Genomic DNA, 20,370 nt, shown 5'->3' with positions numbered 1-20,370 from the left:
GGATGTGAAAACACTTGTCCTTGGTTCTGTCAGCATAACAGTTCAGTCCTGAAACACTGGGATTCATCCCATCTGGGGCTGTCTAGAGAGGATTCACTTCTGTTGCTAATTCATGTCTGGCAGACATACAATGAACTGCTATCTAGAGATACGTTCCCCAATGTCTATATAGGAAGCCCCTAAATAGACCATGCTATTTGGACACCTCTCTCTTTAGAGACATCCCATCTGACTACTAGTTTTTGTTTGCTGAACAAGCTGCTGCATTGTTTGATGTCAGTAATTGCAGCCCTCTGCATCAAAGCTTCTAAGATGGCAAAACAAGGAACCTCCCCAAACCTATGTCTCATTCTCTCTTCCTTTAGCTTTGAAAGAAGGAAACTTCTTTCTTTGTTGCTTTGCAGAACATGTAGAGTGTGGACACGTGGTGGGAAATAATGCTGTTAATAGTTCCCTGCATGTAAATAAGAGCTGGATAGGACTTCTGGAAACCAGTAAGTAGGCTATTCAGAGCCAGTCCTGCAACTAAACCAACCTGTTTCAATAATGACTTCCTTAAGTGTTCAGGGTTTTGTATGCAAGAACAGAAGACCTGCCACACTCTTAAAACTTACTTAAGTGTTTAAAGTCCAGTGTTTAAGTGTTGTGTCCCACAACAGCTCACCAAGACCGCTGTGCTAGACTGGAAACGAGATGCAGCTTCAGATCAAAGGAAAATGGCCATCACTTTCAATCTCTTGGTAGAGGATTGACAAAAAGCAATTCTGTCTGTGTTAAGCTTGTGATTTGATTTGATTAGCTGATGCATTCATTTGATGATTTCAGAATTTGATTATTTAAGACATCACCATTGAATCACTTGACTTATGGATCCAAATTCTTTGTGACTTAGACTTGGCTGTAGTTAGATTTTAATGCAGAGAATTTGAACCAGTTTAGGCCTAGTGATATTTCAGCCTGTGCTCAATATTTCCTTACTAGTTTTTAGAAAGAAAATCTATGCAGAGTGTATAGATCTATGTTTTGTATATTCTTTGCTCTTTTAAACCCAAAAGCCTCGAGGGATAAAATGTAATTTAGCCTTGGTATTTAGAAGACATTTGACTCTCTTTAAATTAAATCCTTTGTTCCCACATATTGCATAATACTTCAAGCAGTAGCAAAATAATACCCTTTAAGTCACAGTCTGATCATTATAAGATCAAAAATTAACTAATAACAGAGCCACAAACTGCTAGTCACTCATTTCAGCAAATCTCTTCAGTGCATCCAATCAAACCCAGGTCCTTAACCATACTGTGGACCGAGTTAGCAGCAATGTCCACATAAATAGCAAAAGGAAAAACATCTAACATCAACATTTAGCTCCACTGAAATACCATAATGTCATCAAAATGACTTATCAAATGCACATATTCAGAGACCTGATTGGAGGTCAAAAGGTCTTATATTTAACAGGATTCTTCAGTGAGAAGGCAGTTAACCTTGAAATGGTTGTGAGTGAATATAGTGTGCTAAGGAGCTAGAACAGAGGGAAAGCTACAACAGGGTCAAACTGCAGCTGGCAATCAAGACTGGATTTCAGTATAGAGGTGAAACTTCTACAGATGAAGCTCTGTTCTGCAGGAAGCAGAAATATGTGAAACACCTAAACACAGTCCAGGAGGACACCTTGGCTCTGTTGCATGAGAATATACAGACTGTTTAAAACCATTGCTGTGTCACTGATGCTAAAGCAGCCTTACAGCCGGGTTTCTTCATGACTTTTTGCCTGGTTTGGTGTTCGTGGCAGACTACTTGGACTTCGGTAGTGGTGTAACCTGCTAAGGGAAGGAGGAATAAAGTGCGTGACTTACTGACATCAGAGTCACTTGAGCAGCCAAGAACACTGTAAAAAAGCTGAGGACTTAGGACCAAATGGGTCTCTTGGGTTACTGAATAAGGTCTGCCACAGCCCAAGGCAGCCTTGCCATGGAAATTTAGATGAGAAAGGACCACAAAGCATTCACCCTCTGCTGAGAGTGCTAGAAATGCTGAAAAGCAGAGCTGACTGGGATGCTAAACTCTACAATCTGTGGCAATGGAGCAGAGCTATCTTACAGGTTTTGACCCAGGCCAAGTGTGGGAGCCAAGGACTGAGTCTGAGCTCTTTACGTTTCCATTTGCCAATTGCATCATTCCACCCCAGAAGAATAGTTGTCTCATTAAATGATGGCTTGGTTTGAATTGCAGTACTGCAGCAGTATCAAACTGAAGTGGGTAACTGAACCTGTCTGCTATCTAATGCTTGTAGGAGCAGCAAAAAGTAGAAGCCCTTTCCACCAGCTTGATTTTTTTTCCTGAACATCTGAAATCAGTTTTGGACAGATTAAATAACAGTGCTGCACATTGTAAGATTCTCTCTGTTTAATGGGATACGCTGAAAGGAAATTACATTGCTTAATTCCTAAAATGATGACTTTAAGTTTTCCAAGCAAATTTTCAGTCCTACCAGCAAGGAAATTAAGTTCTAACTATGCAAACAAATTTGGGGACACTCCTCCTTGCTCCTCTGTAACTCAGTTATTAGACTGATTTCTAAAGAAAGGGACTTAGGTTGTAACACCAATAATACTTGGTCATGAGGTCTGTGGTGACAGGTTGGACTCGATGATCTTTGAGGTCTCTTCCAACCTTGGTGATACTGTGATACTTCCCATGGGCCTCTCCCCTAATGGCATAATGCAATGAAAAGGTAAGGTATGCTTTTAGGGTATTTGCTGATCCCCTTCATACAAGCTACAAGTTCAATTAGGTGTTTGCTGATCTGCCTCTTGCTTTCCCAGACTCAAATAGCCATATTACTGGGAAAGGCAGAAGCATGGGCAGAAGACAATTGGATAACAGTCTTGGCTTATGTGTTGACTACAAAACCCATCAAGACAGGTCATTGCCCACAAAGTCTTACAGTCACAAGACTTTCCCTGGTTTATCTTAAGGTAGGCACCACTCTTGTCCATCTAATGTTAGTGTGCAATTCCTGAAGGAGGCAGATCTGCAGCATGCTCTCCATCATGGCCTCCAGAACTTCCTTTCATGGTCTTTGCCTTGTGTCCTGTGCTGATTAAAATAAGAGAGCTCACAAACTAGGTGCATGGGGACATTTTTTGAGAAAATAGAGGAAACAAGTTTGATTCTATTTTTAATGTCTTGGATTTGCAACAACTGTCTCTAGCAACCAGCACCAGAACAAAGGGACACAGTCTCAAGCTGTGCCAGGGGAAGTTTAGGCTCGAGGTGAGGAGAAAGTTCTTCACTGAGAGAGTCATTCGCCATTGGAATGTGCTGCCCAGGGAGGTGGTGGAGTCAGCGTCCCTGGAGGTGTTCAAGAGGAGATTGAATGTGGCACTTGGTGCCATGGTTTAGTCATGAGGTCTGTGGTGACAGGTTGGACTCGATGATCTTTGAGGTCTCTTCCAACCTTGGTGATACTGTGATACTACCTTGTCCTGTCTTCTGGAAGCAAACCCTAACAATTAATTGAGAAATAAAGCTGTTAAGATTTTCTAGCTTGCTGGAGGAATTTTGAGTCTAAGACCTAAAGCAATGGGTTTTCACATACATCTCCTCTGGGAAAGGTAACAGAAGTAGTTGTTGAGTGTGTATTGATTGTAGAGTGATTTGAAAAATATGCTTAAGGAAGAGAGAGAAACAATCAGTTAAAAGCATTGTGATGTCAGAGGATGTGAGCAGAACAAGAGCTGCCTTTTTCAGGAGAAGAGGAGAGCTTTTTGGCCTCCCAGATGTGTGCTGGACATTAGTGACAGGAATTACAGACAGTGCCCTAAAGAAATAATCAACTTGTCTATTGAAGACAAGGGTAAAAGGTATATCCTTTTCCTTAACAAAACCAACTGTGTTTTTCCTCCAAAAGGTCAAGCAAGTCAAATGGCTTTAGTGGGTTTTTGCTGTGGTGGTGTTTTTTGGTTGTTCTGTGGGGTTTTTTTTCCACTTCCCCCCTCTCCCTATTTATAGCCTAAACCAAAGTTTCAGAACTGAGTTTAAAACTAGGAGGCTTTTTCCTCATAATCTAGGGGAGTGTATCCCTATATATTCCTTCTCCCTTTGTGTTCCTGGAAGGGAATTTCCAGTAAAGTGTTGGGCAGCTTTGGTTATGATTTCAGTCAAGAAGAGAGATGTGATTTTATCTGCTTTGCATGCAGAGAATTTTTCACAAGATTCCTGCTAATGATTTATTCTTTTCTCAGAACTCTAGGATCAAGCATCCTAGGTAAGAGCAAGCTTGTCACACCTCAAAACTTTGTTTCACCATCTGCTTTCTTTCCCCCTGCACAGTTCCTCTGAACTGTGCTAATCATACTTCTTCATGTCTTACCTTTAGCAGTATCTGGACAAATCATGGCCAAAGACACTTTGGGGCAGGGGGGGCATGTACTATTTCATATAAGGAAGCATGGAAGCCTGACCCTGCAGGTAAGATTTTTTTTTGAGCAGACAGGAGCAAGAGGTAAGGAGAATATGCAGTGGAAAGAGAATTATTCTCTCCCACTTGTGTGTTTACAACTTCTAAAATACAGTTTTGCAACACTGAAACAAATCTCACCTGCTAGGATGTGAACTTCTGGGATTCAGCTTCTGCTTAGTCCTTGCCATTTTTGCTTAGACTTTTGGTCCACTGTGGTTTTTTTTCTGCTGTTGTTTATTCCCTTCAGAGAAATAAGGAGGTTTTTTTTTTTTCCATGTAAATTAACAAGTCTGCCTGTTAGGTCAGGCAAGTGGGGGCCACATGGCAGGTAGAAGAGCCAGCAACAACATGTGCGTATTACACTCGAGTGGTGTGAAAATGGCTGAGGAGCTCTGAAGCTGTTACTTGAACTCCCAGAGAGACTTCAGTTGTAGTGACGCTTGTTCAAGGTCTAAGCTTCTGAACATAAAAATGCCTTTTGAAGTTTTAAAAAAATAATCAGCAGGGCTTTCCTAAGTCCAAAAAAAGCATTGCATTGGCACAAGAAAAGTCAGTTTTATCAGTTAGGGAAGAATTGACCACATGGCTAAAATTACTTTCTGCATAAATGAGTCTTTTCATGGCTTTCCCTTTTGCATAAAGTGAAGGTAATTGAGCCTCAGTCACTAGTACTCACAGGCACATTCATGGCATATATCACATGCATGCCCAGTGATACCTCTGGATAAAGGCTGTGTGAACTGTATCAGTGTAGATTCAGATCCTGCCTTCTTGAGTGGAAGCCCACAGCTATCTGGGGTGTGCTCCACTTTTTCCTTATCAATGGGCTTAAGAAAGAGGAGTGGGAGAACTTGCAAGCAAACAGTTCTCAGGAAGTCAGCATTTTTATGGCACAGCAGAAGCCTCACTCCTTTAAAAAGCCATAGACCTTGTACTCCCTTAGGAGGGTGCCCCAAGATCTAGCTCCAGCCTTTGCTTGCAGATGAGAATGCAGAGAGGTAGCCCTGCTACAACGTAGCAGCAAGTTTTGCAGTTATGTCAGCTTCTGAGCTCCTGAGAGGTTGCTCTAGCTAGTCTTCTGCTTGGTAAAGCAGGAATTGACAGCACAGCTTGTGGCAGCTCAGTACTCACTTTGGGAACTCAGTGATGTGCTCTCAAAACAAATGACAATAGTCATGAGGTTTGTGGTGACAGGTTGGATTCGATGATCCTCGAGGTCTCTTCCAGCCTTGGCGATACTGTGATACTGTGACACTACCTAAGGCTGATAGCTTATTTCGCCAAGTCCTTTAAAAAAACCCCCCACCAAACACCCCCCAAAAGAAACAACAACCAACTAAACGAACAACCACCACCAAAAATACTTTCATATTTGAGTACCATTTAGTTGTGTCTGTCTCTTCTCTTCTGACTTATGTATTTATTGCTCTTCTCTCCATGCATCTTTATTTGCTATGATATTACTTCATTGTCTCTTGTCTGAGAATGTGAGATGATCTGATCTGGGATTTTGTCTTCCTCTACTTTGGGTACAGCCTGGTCCTATTTATCTGTGTTATCTATGTCAAATGTATTATTGATCAGAGCTTCAGCCCTTACCTAAATTGTTAATACTCAATGGAAGAGCTGAAAATGGGACACAGTTCTTCAGGTACTGAGGGTTTCTCTTCCCTTCTGGAATTTCATAAAAGATATTTCACATAGCTCTGAGAAACCACAGCCTCATATAGTTTAAAAAGAGGTGGCCCTTTGCCAGCTTTCAAATAAACACTCTCTGCTCTTTCATTAAAAGAAAACATTATCATAATATTAAATTACAAGTCAAATGGTGAAGGTATCTTTCCTTGTGTACAGGATATCCTTTGAAGTCATAGAGCCCAGAGTGATTTTTCATATGAGGGGTGACCAAGTAGGAAAAAAAGGAAAGAAGTAAATAAACCAGTAACATTGGTTGTTTTTCACATTCCTGTCCTGGTTATAGAAATACTTGTGCTTGGAGGCCAAGTTTCTCATTATTCACATCTTTTTATTTCCCTGAATCTAATGCTTCTTGTTGCTTATTTGCAGTGTAGGATATATTGCCTTTCTGATGTGCCCCTCCATAATGATCAAAACAATAACATAACATAAAAATCTAGCACTGCAACTCTACCTTTGTGACACACTTTGAAGCTTGCCAGCTGAGATACTGGTGAAATTCCATGAAAGAGCAGACGAGGCTGGACAGATGGGTGCAGTCCAAGGGCGTGAGATTTAACACATCTAAGTGCCGGGCTCTACACATTGGCCACAACAACCCCATCACAGTATCACTGTATCACCAAGGCTGGAAGAGACCTCAAAGATCATCAAATCCAACCTGTCACCACAGACCTCATGACTAGACCATGGCACCTCCCAAGTGATGCAGTGCTACAGGCTGGGGTCAGAGTGGCTGGAGAGCGGCCAGGCAGAAAGGGACTTGGGGGAGCTGGTAGATAGTAGGCAGAACATGAACCAGCAGTATGCCCAGGTGGCCAAGAAGGCCAATGGCATCCTGGTCTGCATCAGGAATAGTGTGGCCAGCAGGAGCAGGGAGGTCATTCTGCCCCTGGACTCAGCACTGGTTAGGCCACACCTTGAGTCCTGTGTCCAGTTCTGGGCCCCTCAGTATAGGAAAGGTGTTGACTTGCTGCAACATGTCCAGAGAAGGGCAACAAAGCTTGGGAGGGGTTTGGAGCACAGCCCTATGAGGAGAGGCTGAGAGAGCTGGGGTTGCTTAGCCTGGAGAAGAGGCGGCTCAGGAGAGACCTTATTGCTGTCTACAACTACCTGAAGGGAGGTTGTAGCCAGGTGGGGGTTGGTCTCTACTCCCAGGAAATCAGCAACAGAACAAGAGGACACAGTCTCAAGCTTTGCCAGGGGAGGTTTAGGCTGGATGTTAGGAAGAAATTCTTCACAGAAAGAGTGATTGGCCATTGCAATGTGCTGCCCAGGGAAGTTGTGGAGGTGTTACTGGAGGTGTTTAGGAAGAGACTGAATGGGGTGCTTGGTGCCATGGTTTAGTTGATTAGATGGTGTTGGGTGATAGGTTGGACTTGATGATCTCAAAGGTCTCTTCCAACCTGGTTAATTCTGTTCTATTCTATTCTATTCTATGAACTGCCCAGGTTTTGTCCTGCTCCTAGATAGCAAGCCTGTTAGGTGAAGGACACTAGTAACAACTTCCTCCTGATTATTGCTATTTTTCTTTTTTAAAACAATGCAGACAAACCTTCTCTCTCACAGACTAGTACATTAGCACTTTGTAGAATGCAGAACTGGATGGTCAAGATAGGAAGTCAGGGACTGGATCTGTACTAGCAAGAGACCTAGAACAACCAGGAATATTATGGTTCTAGCAAATCTCTCTCATTGTACATTCTGCCTCCTGTACCTGCTGCTGACTCCTCCTTTGGATGCTTTATTCCAACAGGAGTACTTGTGCTATGTTAGAATAAGAGATTCAAGCCTCGTTCTTACACTTTGATATTCAAATCAGTAGCTTAAATCACACATTGTGCTTCTAATACCAGAGTACATTTCAGTACTAGGAGGATAATGACTGGGAGCTTTTGCTGCTGCAAGAATTTTTGCCATCTTTACACAGGCTCTTCGTGTACCAGCACATTAGCAATGGCTGTGTAGCCATAGGTGCCCTTATATAATTGATGGCTGAGCAGCATTTTCCACAGCCTCCTAGGAAAGAAAATAATCAAATAGCTCATATGCATCTACCATCCTCATTAACTATTCTGCTCCAAATTCTGTGTATTGTTTGTTTTGTTGGTGGCTTGGGTGGTTTTTTATAAGTTGTTCTTGGTGTGGGAGTGTTTCTTGGATTTGATTGATTGGTTGATTAACTGACTGGTGAATTTGCAGTATCATAGAATCATAGTATCAGTCAGGATTGGAAGGGACCACAAGGAGCATCTAGTTCCAACCCCCTGCCATGGGCAGGGACACCCCACACTAGATCAGGCTGGCCAGAGCCTCATCCAGCCTGGGCTTAAACACCTTCAGGGACGGCGCCCCAACCACCTCCTTGGACAACCCATTCCAGGGCTTCACCACTCTCATGGTGAAGAACTTCCTCCTCACCTCCAGCCTGAATCTCCCCACCTCCAGCTTCATTCCATTCCCCCTAGTCTTATCACTACCTGAGATCCTGAGAAGTCCCTCCCCAGCCTTCTTGTAGGCCCCCTTCAGATACTGGAAGGCCACAATTAGATCACCTGGGAGCCTTCTCTTCTCCAGACTGAACAGCCCCAACTCCTTCAGTCTGTCCTCACAGGAGAGGTGCTCCAGCCCTCTGCTCATCCTTGTGGCCCTTCTCTGGACACCTTGCAGCACCTCCAGATCCCTCTTGGAATAGGGGCTCCAGAACTGGAGGCAGTACTCCAGGTGGGGTCTCACTAGAGCTGAGTAGAGGGGGAGAATTCACCTCCCTTGACCTGCTGGCCACACTTGTCTTGCTGCAGCCCAGGATCTGATTGGCTTTCTGGGCTTCAAGTGCACACTGAGAACTCCTGTTGAGCTTCTCATCCACCAGCACCCCCAAGTCTCTCTTCTCAGGGCTGCTTTCCAGCCAGTCCCTGCCCAGCCTGGATTTGTGCCTGGGATTGCCTCGACCCTGTTGCAGGACCCTGCACTTGGTCTTCTTGAACCTCATGAGGTTGGCTTGTGCCCACCTCTCCGGTATCTCTGAGGGTTTTTTGGTTGGTTGGTTATTTTATTGTTGGTGGTTGTTTTATTGTTGTTGGTGGGGTTTTTTCATTGGTTGGTTGTTGGGGGTTTTTTTTTGTGTGTGTATGTTTTGGTTTGGTTTGGTTTTTTTAATGCATAATTATTTAGAGGTTTCCTTATCTCTGGCTCCTCCTTGGGTTGAGATGAATATCGTCTCTGGGGCACTCCCAGAAGTGGTGAATAGAGGTGCGTAGAAGCAGCAAAGAGCAGGCTCTTTCGGTCTTTTGTCTTTCTGTAGGGATGATGTAACTCTTTCTTCTTCCTCCTTCCTTTTTCATTACAATGAAGCTGAGAGCAAAGCCTGTTTTAAAGAGACTAGGCAAAGGCAAGGACAGCCTAATCTTCTTAATAAAGCAGTTAGTCATTAGAAAGGGCATTGAAAGAAAAGGAGCTAAAGGAAGTTCGCAGTGTGGCATGTTTGGTTCCACCAGGAGGATTTTGTGGTTTAGAAGAGAAAATCAGTATGTCCAGTAGCAGAAACCCACAAACAATGCTCTTAAAGATTGGTATGATCAAAAGAAATGGGGTGCTTACTCTTTACAAACGACATTATGTGTATTAAACTACCCCTCTTTCTCAGACACTACTTTTGCAGCTGAGAATATGATACCTGATTCTTTCCCAAAGTAGTAGTTTCAATTAATATGTTTTTTTCTGCTATGTTTGTCATTGCCATATCTTAGAAACAACTCTGTGCATTGAGCTGGCTCGTTATATATCCTCAAAGGAATGTCTGAGTGCTTTCTCTTTGTGAAAAAAAAAATAGGTGTGTTGAAAAAACTTTTCTTGTTGCATGGCTGGGCAGAGTTGTGCAAATGGCTCTGTGTGTGTGTGAATATGACATTTGTGGGTGTGAGGACACAGTGCAGAGCTGTCTCTGCTGTCTTCAGGGCAAAATTGTATTGAGAAGCTCTTTACATGCAGTTTGTGGGCTTTGACTGCTCCCAGGGGTTTTGTCTTTTCTGCTATTGATGTCATCTTGGTGCTGCAGAATTCAATGGTGGCCACGTGGTCTTCAGCAGAGTGAGGGGTTTGGTAGGTTTTAAGGAATTATCTGCCATGTATGGATGAGTTTCTGATCCCTCCATAATCTCCTAACAGATTCATGCAGAAGCTGTACACTGGAGAAACGCTTGTAGGATTAACTGACCTAGAGTCCTGGAGAAGGAAATTGGTGTTGGCTGTGATACTTCTTCCTTCTCCTTTGGGTGACCCAGGTGGCTTGCTAAGGCAACAGTAACCAAATAATTGCATCACACTTTTCCTTCTGCTGAAAGCCCCAAGAGGCTGATCTCATCATCTGTATTGTTATACACAGACTCAGAGAGCTGATAGCAGAGTGGGATGGGAACCCTGCCCTGGCATGGTGTCTCTGCCAGACATAATGCTGTAGTGGGAAGGTCTGTGCTCCTATCTGAGAAGAGTTACCATGGGAAGGTGTGTATCTAATAAAACTGCATTTATGGAGTATCCTGATATCTGACTGCTGTGCGAGGGTTAAACTTTCAGAGGGGAATCCTGAGATGATGAAGAGCTGTTGGCAGTCACCTTTGTGTCAAATGTAGATCAAAGTAAGAAAGAAGTGCAGGAAATGTGCCTTTGTGCTTGGATAGCCTCGGCAAGTGGAGCAGCCCCCGAGGGATTCTTGGAGCGGCGCATACAGCGCATTCCTAAGGCTGTTTCTAGTAATAAAGGGGTAGAAAGGAACGTTAAGTAACCTCGGAGATCAAGGGAGCTCAAGGACAACTTGAAGTCCCTTTTTGACTCTCCGCTGAAGTTACGTTGTGCGAAATCAAGTAATTGAAAATAATTTTCCTTTTACTAAATTGCATTCCACCAGATCAATCCCACATTCCTTATAGTAATTCAATCAACAACTGGATCTGCAAACGGATTTCTTTCACTTTCTTGCTGGCACACGATTCCTCTTTTGCTGCAAAACGTTGCACTGCCGCGCCATGGAAGCCGACGGGCAGGGGCACAGAGCTTCAGCTACAAGGCACAAAACGCAGAGGCATCCTGAAACTAGTAGCTGGACATCTCCTAGATGGCAACAGTCTAGCGATTATGTATTCTGTTTCTCTTTTGCTGAGTTTTATCAGCTGCTTGGCCAGTTCACGGAAGGGGGTTTTGAACATCTTAGCGTATTAGCCGAAAACCGATCTGCCTGGGTTTGGAGCTGCTATTTCATTTGTAATCATGATGAGGAGTCAAAATCTTAACAGTTTTCACAAAGAGAATTGTTCCAAATCTATGGTTTGATTTAATCAAAAATGAGTCATTCAGTATGGCAAACAATCTGCTTGGAAAGCATGGTCATGTTTTCCTTCAGCTAGGTATTCCACACCATTTCGCTGTGTTAATGTCACAAACTCTGAACTCAGAACAGATTGTAGAGTCAAGAAGACAGGTTTCAGCCTTAACCAAATTCTATAATGGTTTCCACCTGAATATTTGGAAAAGATTAGCATTCCCCATTAAGTAATGGACTTAGAAAGGCGTGCCATGGAAAAAAAAACCAGTCGCTGCTCAGCTTTTTATGGTCATCAGCAGAGAGTGAGGCTACAGGGAGGCTTTTGAGGGAGCCCTTCTCTTCTGCTTTGTCTGCAGCAACAGGCTTTGTATCTTCCTTCACCTTCCCTTGTGACTAATTATGCCTGTCGCAGCTACATGTGTGAATTCACACATACATATCCCCTTTTAAGCTGCAATTGAAAATCCCTATAATGAGTGCTGTTCTGAAGGAATAAAACAATTATATTGCCTCCTCTAAATCCATGCACAAGAGCACAACAGCTTTGAAGTGCTGCTCCCTTGGAAGGCAAAACGTATTTCCATCGTGTATTCCTTCTTGGTTCTTCTTTGGAGCTTCATGAAAGCTTCTATTAAGGGTTAGACATATCTCTCTTAATTTTATTCATCTTGGAGTTATCCAACTCATGTAAGCCACTCATCCAAGCAATGCTCCCTCTGTGATGATGGCTCTTTGGCAGTTTGTTTTAAAACAGGTATCTTAGGATGCAGTTTCACATCCCTTTCCTCTAACGACAAAGCCAGCATGAAAAGCTTGCATCCTTCCTCTCCCTGCAGCTTGTCATCCCCCTGGTTTTGACAGATCCATATTCCCTGTGAGAAAAACAGAGCTTCTCTTTATTTTTCTCTTTATTCTGATTTTTTTTTCCCTACTAATGTGGAAGGGCCAAGGAAAAGTTAAGATTTCAGTGTTAAGAGTTCAGTATTCGGAATTTTGCTGACTCCAGCATAGATGTAATATAAGTAGCAAATGTTGGCCATCACTCCAGGAGTGACAAACCTTCAGATGCAAGGCAGTAGCTCAGACCAATGAAATTGCACAAAGGAAAACAGAAGTTGATTGTCAATGAATCTTCAGGTCATATGGACCAATCTCTTTTATTCAGAACCAACGCTGGTACAACTTCTCTTAGCTGTTAGGGTCTCATCTACACAGCTTACCAAAGTGGAGTCTCACACTTCCAAAGTGGAGCCTCTTCTGCCAGCAACCATCCCAGTCTGAACAAAGAGAAGATAAGAAGTAGAGCAGAATGGGGGTCCCCTGAACAGTGCAATGCAAAGGTCCTTGGAAAGCCTTTGGACAGTTGTGTAGCATTTGATTGAATCCTGGCAGCTTTAGTTAGTGGTGAGACACAATGCAAAACCTAGCTCTTGTTATCTGTGAGTAATAAGCAGCTACTGTTATGAAAATAGACATGAGTAATGAGTAGCTGTGCTTTAGAAGGAGAAATCTTTCCATGTTAATGTGACAATGTGTGCATGGGTACACTACACAATGACTAGATAAGGAGGATGCAGCACATGGCATATTTTTGGATTTCATGAAGGGTTTTTTGGCATCCTATTTCTCTACTGTAATTAAAATAGTCATTCAGGTCTATTTCAGTAGATGTACCCTGAAAGCTGGATAAGAAATCATAATGAGCAAGTTGCTCTTCAAAGGCAGTGTGCCAATTTAGGGAAGTGGTGTCAAGAGAAGGATTGAAGAATTCCATTTTGCATCTTACCTAATAGGTGAGGTTTGTGAGAAAAATGGAGATAACTTGGGCAAAGCTTTTTCTCTGAGCTGTCTGGTAGCTGTAGCACAGTGGTGGGAACTTGCAGTGTACTGCTGTGCTGGAGCTTAAAGAGTCTTTGTTTAAGTGCAAACAAAGATCTGAGGTGTGAAAGGATGAGTACACACTCTGCAAAGTGTTGGAGAGGATGAAGAGTGGTTGGACAGCATGACTCAGGAAACATCCCTATCCAGGGAAGGAACTGAGCCACTGAGCGACCAAACAGAGAAAGTGGGGAAATAGAATGAGAGACAAAGCAGCACTTTGTGTAACTAGCAGCAGCCAGGAAGCAGGCATGCTGTGAGCAGCAGGAAGGAGGAGTGTAGGAATTCTGTACAATCATAAATGTCTAGTCGTTTTGTATCGCGTGGAAACTGCAAATGCTCTTGGGCAATCCAAGTGAATATCATAACAGGGGATTGCTCTGTGCCTGGTTGTGAAAAACGCTTCAGACTGATCCACTTACCACCCTTCAAGGAAGATTCTTGTCAGCAGCCAGCAGGTGGGCAAGGAGATGGCTTTCTGCCTTTTGTGGATACTAGGTAGGATTGCAACAGCTGAGTCAGTTCCTTAAACTAAATAAGCAAGGATGAGGATAGTCCATACTAACATAAATGTCTGGGTTTAGTTTCTCAGAATATAGCTAGCTTTAGAATCTTTTAATTATGCCAAAGAAGGACATACGAGATATGTCCTTAGGTGTCACTCATGCTCTGCACATCAAACAATATAGAAAGGTGAAAAATCAAACAAATCAAAAGACAACCAGCACCAGAACAAGAGGACACAGTCTCAAGCTGTGCCAGAGGAAGTTTAGGCTGGATGGTAGGAAGAAATTCTTCATAGGAAGAGTGATTGCCCATTGGAAAGGGCTGCCAAGGGAGGTGGTGGAGTCACTGTCACTGAAGGTGTTTAGGAAGAGACTGGATGGGGTGCCTGGTGCCATGGTTTAGTTGATTGGGTAGTGTTGGATGATAGGTAGGACTCGATGATCTCAAAGGTCTTTTCCAACCTGCTCCATTCCATTCCATTCCATTCCATTCCATTCCATTCCATTCCATTCCATTCCATTCCATTCCATTCCATTCCATTCCATTCCATTCCATTCCACCAAAAATCCCAAACCCACAAAAAACCAAACAAAACCCCCAAACACAAAAATACCCACCCCTCTCTGCCAAGTATTCTGCCAGTCAGATATGTTGTGTAAGACTTGGGTCTATGAAATGCATGCCTGTATTCTCTGGGGGAACGAGACCGTATGGTTTGACTGGCGTCCAGCACACTGGAGGGGAAGCAGCCTCCTAGGCTTGTTAGGCAGACTCATTTGGGTGGTGTTAAATTAGCAAGCAAGGGAGATCATAGAAAAGCGAGGAATAAAAATCACTTGTTTAGCAGAGAGTCAAGGTGTCAAGAATAAAATTAATCAAGGCACCAAGGACTGAAAGAGGAGTTCTTTAATTGCCTACTGCCAACGTGATGAGGCAGGCTAATAAACAAGCAGCAATGGAACAGCATTACTAATTTCTAAACCCGGGATGGGTAGTAGACAAAGAGCCTTATTTTTGCCTAGTCTGACTTCCTGACAGTCAGATCTGTTCACCTGCACATTAGTTACATTCTCAGAGAAGCAGTAAGAAATACTGAGCTGCTAGGGGGGAACCCTAGAAAATGTTCTAAAGGAAATTCCTATTTTGGCAAGAAGATGGCTTGGCTGGCCTGCAATTGATTTCCCATCATGAGTTCTAGAAGTATTTTCTGCAATTTTCTTCTCTTCTGTAAAGTAACAGCGAGATTCAGGAAAAAAGTGAGCCCTGAAGGTGGCTGAATGCTTTTTTTTTTTTCCCTGCAAGACAGTGAAAGAAATGGAATTACCTTCTGAGTGCTGGAGGCTTCTGATTTCAGTGGGTTTGATTACAGAAAAAAAATGACAGATCTGTGCTGTACCTAGATTATTGCTGTGACAGTTGAATGTTGTTACATTTACTGTGTCTTCTCGATCATCGTTATCTTCCTTAATGGCAGACTTACCTTAAGATCTGTGTTTGAATACCTTAAGATCATAGATCTTATTGCTGTGTACGACTACCCAAAGGGAGGTTGTAGGCAGGTGGAGGTTGGTCTCTTCTCCCAGGCGGCCAGCACCAGAACAAGAGGGGACAGTCTCAAGCTGCACCAGGGGAGGTTTAGGCTGGATGTTAGGAAGAAGTTCTTCCCAGAGAGAGTGATTTGCCATTGGAATGTGCTGCCCAGGGAGGTGGTGGAGTCACCATCACTGGAGGTGTTTAGGAAGAGATGGATGGGGTGCTTGGTGCCATGGTTTAGTTGATTAGATAGTGTCAGGTGATAGGTTGGACTCAATGATCTCAAAGGTCTTTTCCAACTAGGTTAACTGTATTTCTATTCTATCTCTTTTTGCTCCATCTTCTATTCCCTTTCACTTAAATCATTGCCTTTTGCTGATCAAGACAAAGAAATCACATAGTTGATAAGTGATAGCCTTTATTACGTGTTCCATGCTGAAATTCATGCCATACTAGAATTGCATACTACTATACTTTAGAGGGTATGATGTGGGGTTATTGAAGGCATCTCTGGAGTTCCCAGTTTTGGAAGAAAGTGAAGAATTTTCTTTGAGTGATTATGTGCACTAGATTTTTAGTTCAGTCAGAGAAGTTGAATGAGTGAGAGGGAAAAAATACTTGAGATATAAAGTAAGAATGTAAGCTGGACCGGAGAATTACAAAACTGCTATCTAGAATCTCATGCATGGATAAGAGTCATACTGCAAGTCTCATGCTCAACCTCAGCCAGAAATCCTTTGCCCTGAGGAAATAAATTAATGGGGACATATTCCTGTGGGTGCATATGGATAAATTCCATGCCTATAAGTGACTCTAGGGTCTTCTGGGCAAGAATAATTTGTCTCTCTGTGAACTCAGCTATGGTGACTACCTTTCCTTCCTGTCATATGCCCAGTTCAGTAAATGACATCTTCCCAGCACAAGTAAATAGGGTTGTTAGCAGGCATTTGCAGGACCTGTTTTGGCTTATTGGCAGCAGTGGATAGGCTGCTGCTGACAGTCTGAGCAGTGGACAGTGTAATTCAGCAGACCAGGTTTCATGCAGTGCATTTTGTGACAAAGCAGCAGTTAAGTTTTAATAAATCTTAACACCAGACCAGCAAACTTCACAGGCATTTAAGGGCACAAAAAAACTCTTGTACCTTCTTTGTCTCAGCCATCACCAATGGCAAGGAAGTTGGTGTTTTGTTTTGCTTGGTAAAAAGCAGTAAATCCTTGTTTCAAGTATTTGCAAGGAGAAAGAGGAGGAAAATCCCAAAGATGTTTCTATCTAACTGGGGGGTGGGGTGGAGTGCAAGTGAAATATTTTGCTTACATTTTAGTTTATCAGGAGGAATGTCTCTAGCAGTACCTGTGCCATGACTGCACAGTATTTTGTCAGTCCCATGACGTCCAGGCTATTTCCAAGCTATATGAGCAGCTTGGAGTGCGTGAGGAGATGAGTGGGTGGAACAGACTTTACAGAAAGCCCTGAGGGTAGTAAATACTGAAGCAACAGCAGGGCTTAACAAAGATCCAGGAGATAGGGAACTGAGCAACATCTCAACAGATACAGAGCATAAGTTGGGAGGAGCAGCCTCGAGTTGTCAAAAGGCCTTGTTCTCTTTTCTCAGCAGAATTTCTTCTAATACAGTGAAATAGATATATTTGTAATATGTGATTGACTGTTAACACGGATTTTTTCATAGGGCAAGCCTTTCACAAGGCTGGACAACCTCTGACCAGCTAAGTACTACCTAACAATTAATATTTTGGGGGGAAGATTTCACAGAATCACCAAGGTTGGAAGAGACCTCAAAGATCTAGGGGACACAGTCTTAAGCTGTGCCAGGGGAAGTTTAGGCTGGAGGTGAGGAGAAAGTTATTCACGGAGAGAGTCATTCGTCATTGGAATGTGCTGCCCAGGAAGGTGGTGGAGTCACCATCCCTGGAGGTGCTCAAGAGGGGATGGACTTGGCACTTGGTGCCATGGTTTAGTCATGAGGTCTGTGGTGACAGGTTGGACTCGATGATCCTTGAGGTCTCTTCCAACCTTGGTGATACTGTGATACTGTGATCAAGTCCAACCTGTCACCACCGACCTCATGACTAGACCATGGCACCAAGTGCCACGTCCAGTCCCCTCTTGAGCACCTCCAGGGATGGTGACTCCACCACCTCCCTGGGCATCACTGTTGATACCATACTCAGCAGACCAATATCATATATCTAATGCAGAATCATCCTTTTCAACAGTAATAGCCTCTCTATTTGAATACAGAGGCAAAAGAGCATGTAGTTTGACAGCTGGTCTGTGGAGATCAAAGGTCTGTCATCAGAATATGCTGCTGCTGCAGCATGATGCTGCTCTGTTCTAAAGTTATTCCTTCCCTGGAACCCCCAAAAGACTGATGACTGTCTTTAGTAGTGTAATGAAAGATGGGAGGATACAGCATCCTCACGCTATGAGACAGTTTACTCGGTGTGATTGATGCACATTGCCATACATATTAAAATAGAAATGGGTGTAGAGTTTAAAATCAGACCAGATACTGCTGAAAAACTCACAGCAGTGGTGAGTTTGCAAAAGTGGAACAACTGTTCAGGTTTTGGCTTTTTTTGTTGTTGTATTACTTTTTTTTCTGGACCCTTCCATATGTCTTCATAATATTGCTGTTCAAATTAGCTCTGCTGAGAGTATCTTAGCTGTTTTCAGTGGCAGGTAGATACATCTTTGTCTCCTCTGACATGATTACAACATTTTAATATTGCTGAATTTATAACCCACATGGCTAAAGTCTGAAAGCAATTAATTTCTTTAAAACCTTGGAGGGGATGGAAATACCAGGAGGCTGGAACACCTCTCTTGTGGAGTCAGGCTGAGAGGGCTGGAATTGTTCAGCCTGGAGGAGATGTGGCTCTGGGGAGGCTTTGTATTAGCCTTTCAGTCCTTAAAGAGGGCTTATAAGAAAGATGGAGACAATCTTTTGAGCAGGGCCTGTTGTGACAGGATGAGGGGTGATGGTTTTAAACTAAAAGAGATGAAATTTGGAATAGATATAAGGAAGAAATTCTTTACAGTGAGAGTGGTGAAACACTGACTCAGGTTGCCCAGAGAGGTGGAAGAAGCCCCATCCCTGAAAACATGCAAGGCAAGCTTAGATGAGGCTCTGAGCCATCTGCAGCTGTTCACTACAGGGAAGTTGGAGTAGGTGATCTTTAAAAGTCCCTTCCAACCCAAAGCATTCTATATGATTCTACACTTGCTTTAGTCAGCTTCTTTATAAAGACAGTCTGAAGGAGCTGGGGGAACCTTATATCTACCTTCCAATACCTGAAGGGATCCTACAAGAAAGCTGAGAGGGACTTTTCATATGGGTGTCTAGCAACAGGGCATGAGGGAATGGTTTTAAACTGAGAGAGAGTAGGTTTAGACTAGATCTTAGGAAGGAGTTCTTCAGTATGAGGGTGGTGGGACTCTGGAATAAGCTGCCCAGGGAAATTGTGGATGCATTCTCCCTGGGGGTGTTTAAGGCCAGGTTGAATGAGTAGCCAAGTCTAGTGGAGAGGCATCCCAACCCATGGTGGGGCAGTTGGATTAGATGATCTCTGAGGTCCCTTCCAACCTAAGCTGTTCTGTGATTCTTAGAAAACACCAGGGACAACCTTAAATTTATTCAAGTAATAAAACCTGCATACTTACTTTGAGACTTATGTATGTACACATGCACAGGGTAGATAAATAAAAAAGCTATTGCTTCTCTCCAAAGAGAAGTCAGAAGGTACTCAATAGTTTAGCTGTCAGAAATACTACAATGGGTATTAATTTTGGTGGATTTGTTTTAGTATGAATAACAAAAATTTGGTCCAAAAGAACACCTCCAATTTAAATCAAGTTCATCTTATCATTCTGGATTTACTACTCATATTGGTGAAGTAGAAAATCATTTCTATGGCCTTTCATACCTTCTGAGATCTTGGGTTTTTTTTATCCAGCACAGCCAAACCTTGCATTAGGACTCCAAGATCTGATCTGAATAAAAATGGATGAATGGATATGCATTGGTGACATAATTATAACCAAATGTCACAGTTACCAATGAAAGTCTTTACTGATATATGATAATATGATACATCAGATATTGCAGGGGGGCTAATAAGAAGGGTATGATTACTAGTTTAGGAAAGATGTTGACTTGCTGGAACATGTCCAGAGAAGGGCAACAAAGCTGGGGAGGGGGTCGGAGCACAGCCCTGTGAGGAGAGGCTGAGGGAGCTGGGGTTGCTTAGCCTGGAGAAGAGGAGGCTCAGAGGAGACCTTCTTGCTGTCTACAACTACCTGAAGGGAGGTTGTAGCCAGGTGGGGGTTGGTCTCTTCTCCCAGGCAACCAGCACCAGAACAAGAGAATGCAGTTTCAAGCTGCACTAGGGGAGGTTTAGGCTGCATGTTAGGAAGAAGTTCTTCATAGAGAGAGTGATTGGCCATTGGAATGTGCTGCCCAGGGAGGTGGTGGAGTGACTGTCACTGGAGGTGTTTAGGAGGAGACTGGATGAGGCATTTGGTGCCATGGTTTAGTTGATTAAACAGTGTTGGATGATAGGTTGGACTTGATGATATCAAAGGTCTCTTCCAACCTGGTCTGGTCTGGTCTGGTCTATTCTATTCTATTCTATTCTATTCTATTCTATTCTATTCTATTCTATTCTATTCTATTCTATTCTATTCTATTCTATTCTACTAGATAGCCGATGGCAGAAAGTTACCTTTTAAAATCTCAGCCTTCATGCCTGTCAGCAAGAAAGAAATCTGTTCCCTAGATGTGTGCATTGGTGCAAAGGTTTCAGGAGTGTTTGTTTCAGATGGAGTGCTCTTGTGCGGTGAGGATGAGAACACTTATGCAGATCCTCCCAAAAGACTGCTGACAAATCCTTGTCATGTGTTGTATAGACAACATATATTTTGATCACAGAGTGATTTAAAGATCATCCT

At 43.0% G+C, this 20,370-nt stretch overlaps 1 protein-coding gene across 1 annotated transcript in view; it reads left to right on the top strand.

Moving 5' to 3' along the window:
- Positions 1–20,370, top strand: part of LTK (leukocyte receptor tyrosine kinase) — a 117,426-nt gene that overhangs the window by 28,698 nt on the left and 68,358 nt on the right. The gene's annotated exons all lie outside the window — the stretch shown is intronic.

The sequence above is a fragment of the Dryobates pubescens genome, chromosome 5 (assembly GCF_014839835.1).
Source record: "Dryobates pubescens isolate bDryPub1 chromosome 5, bDryPub1.pri, whole genome shotgun sequence".
Classification (NCBI taxonomy): Eukaryota; Metazoa; Chordata; class Aves; order Piciformes; family Picidae; genus Dryobates; species Dryobates pubescens.
Note: the sequence above shows the minus strand (reverse complement) of the source record. Positions and strands in the feature narration are given on the sequence as shown.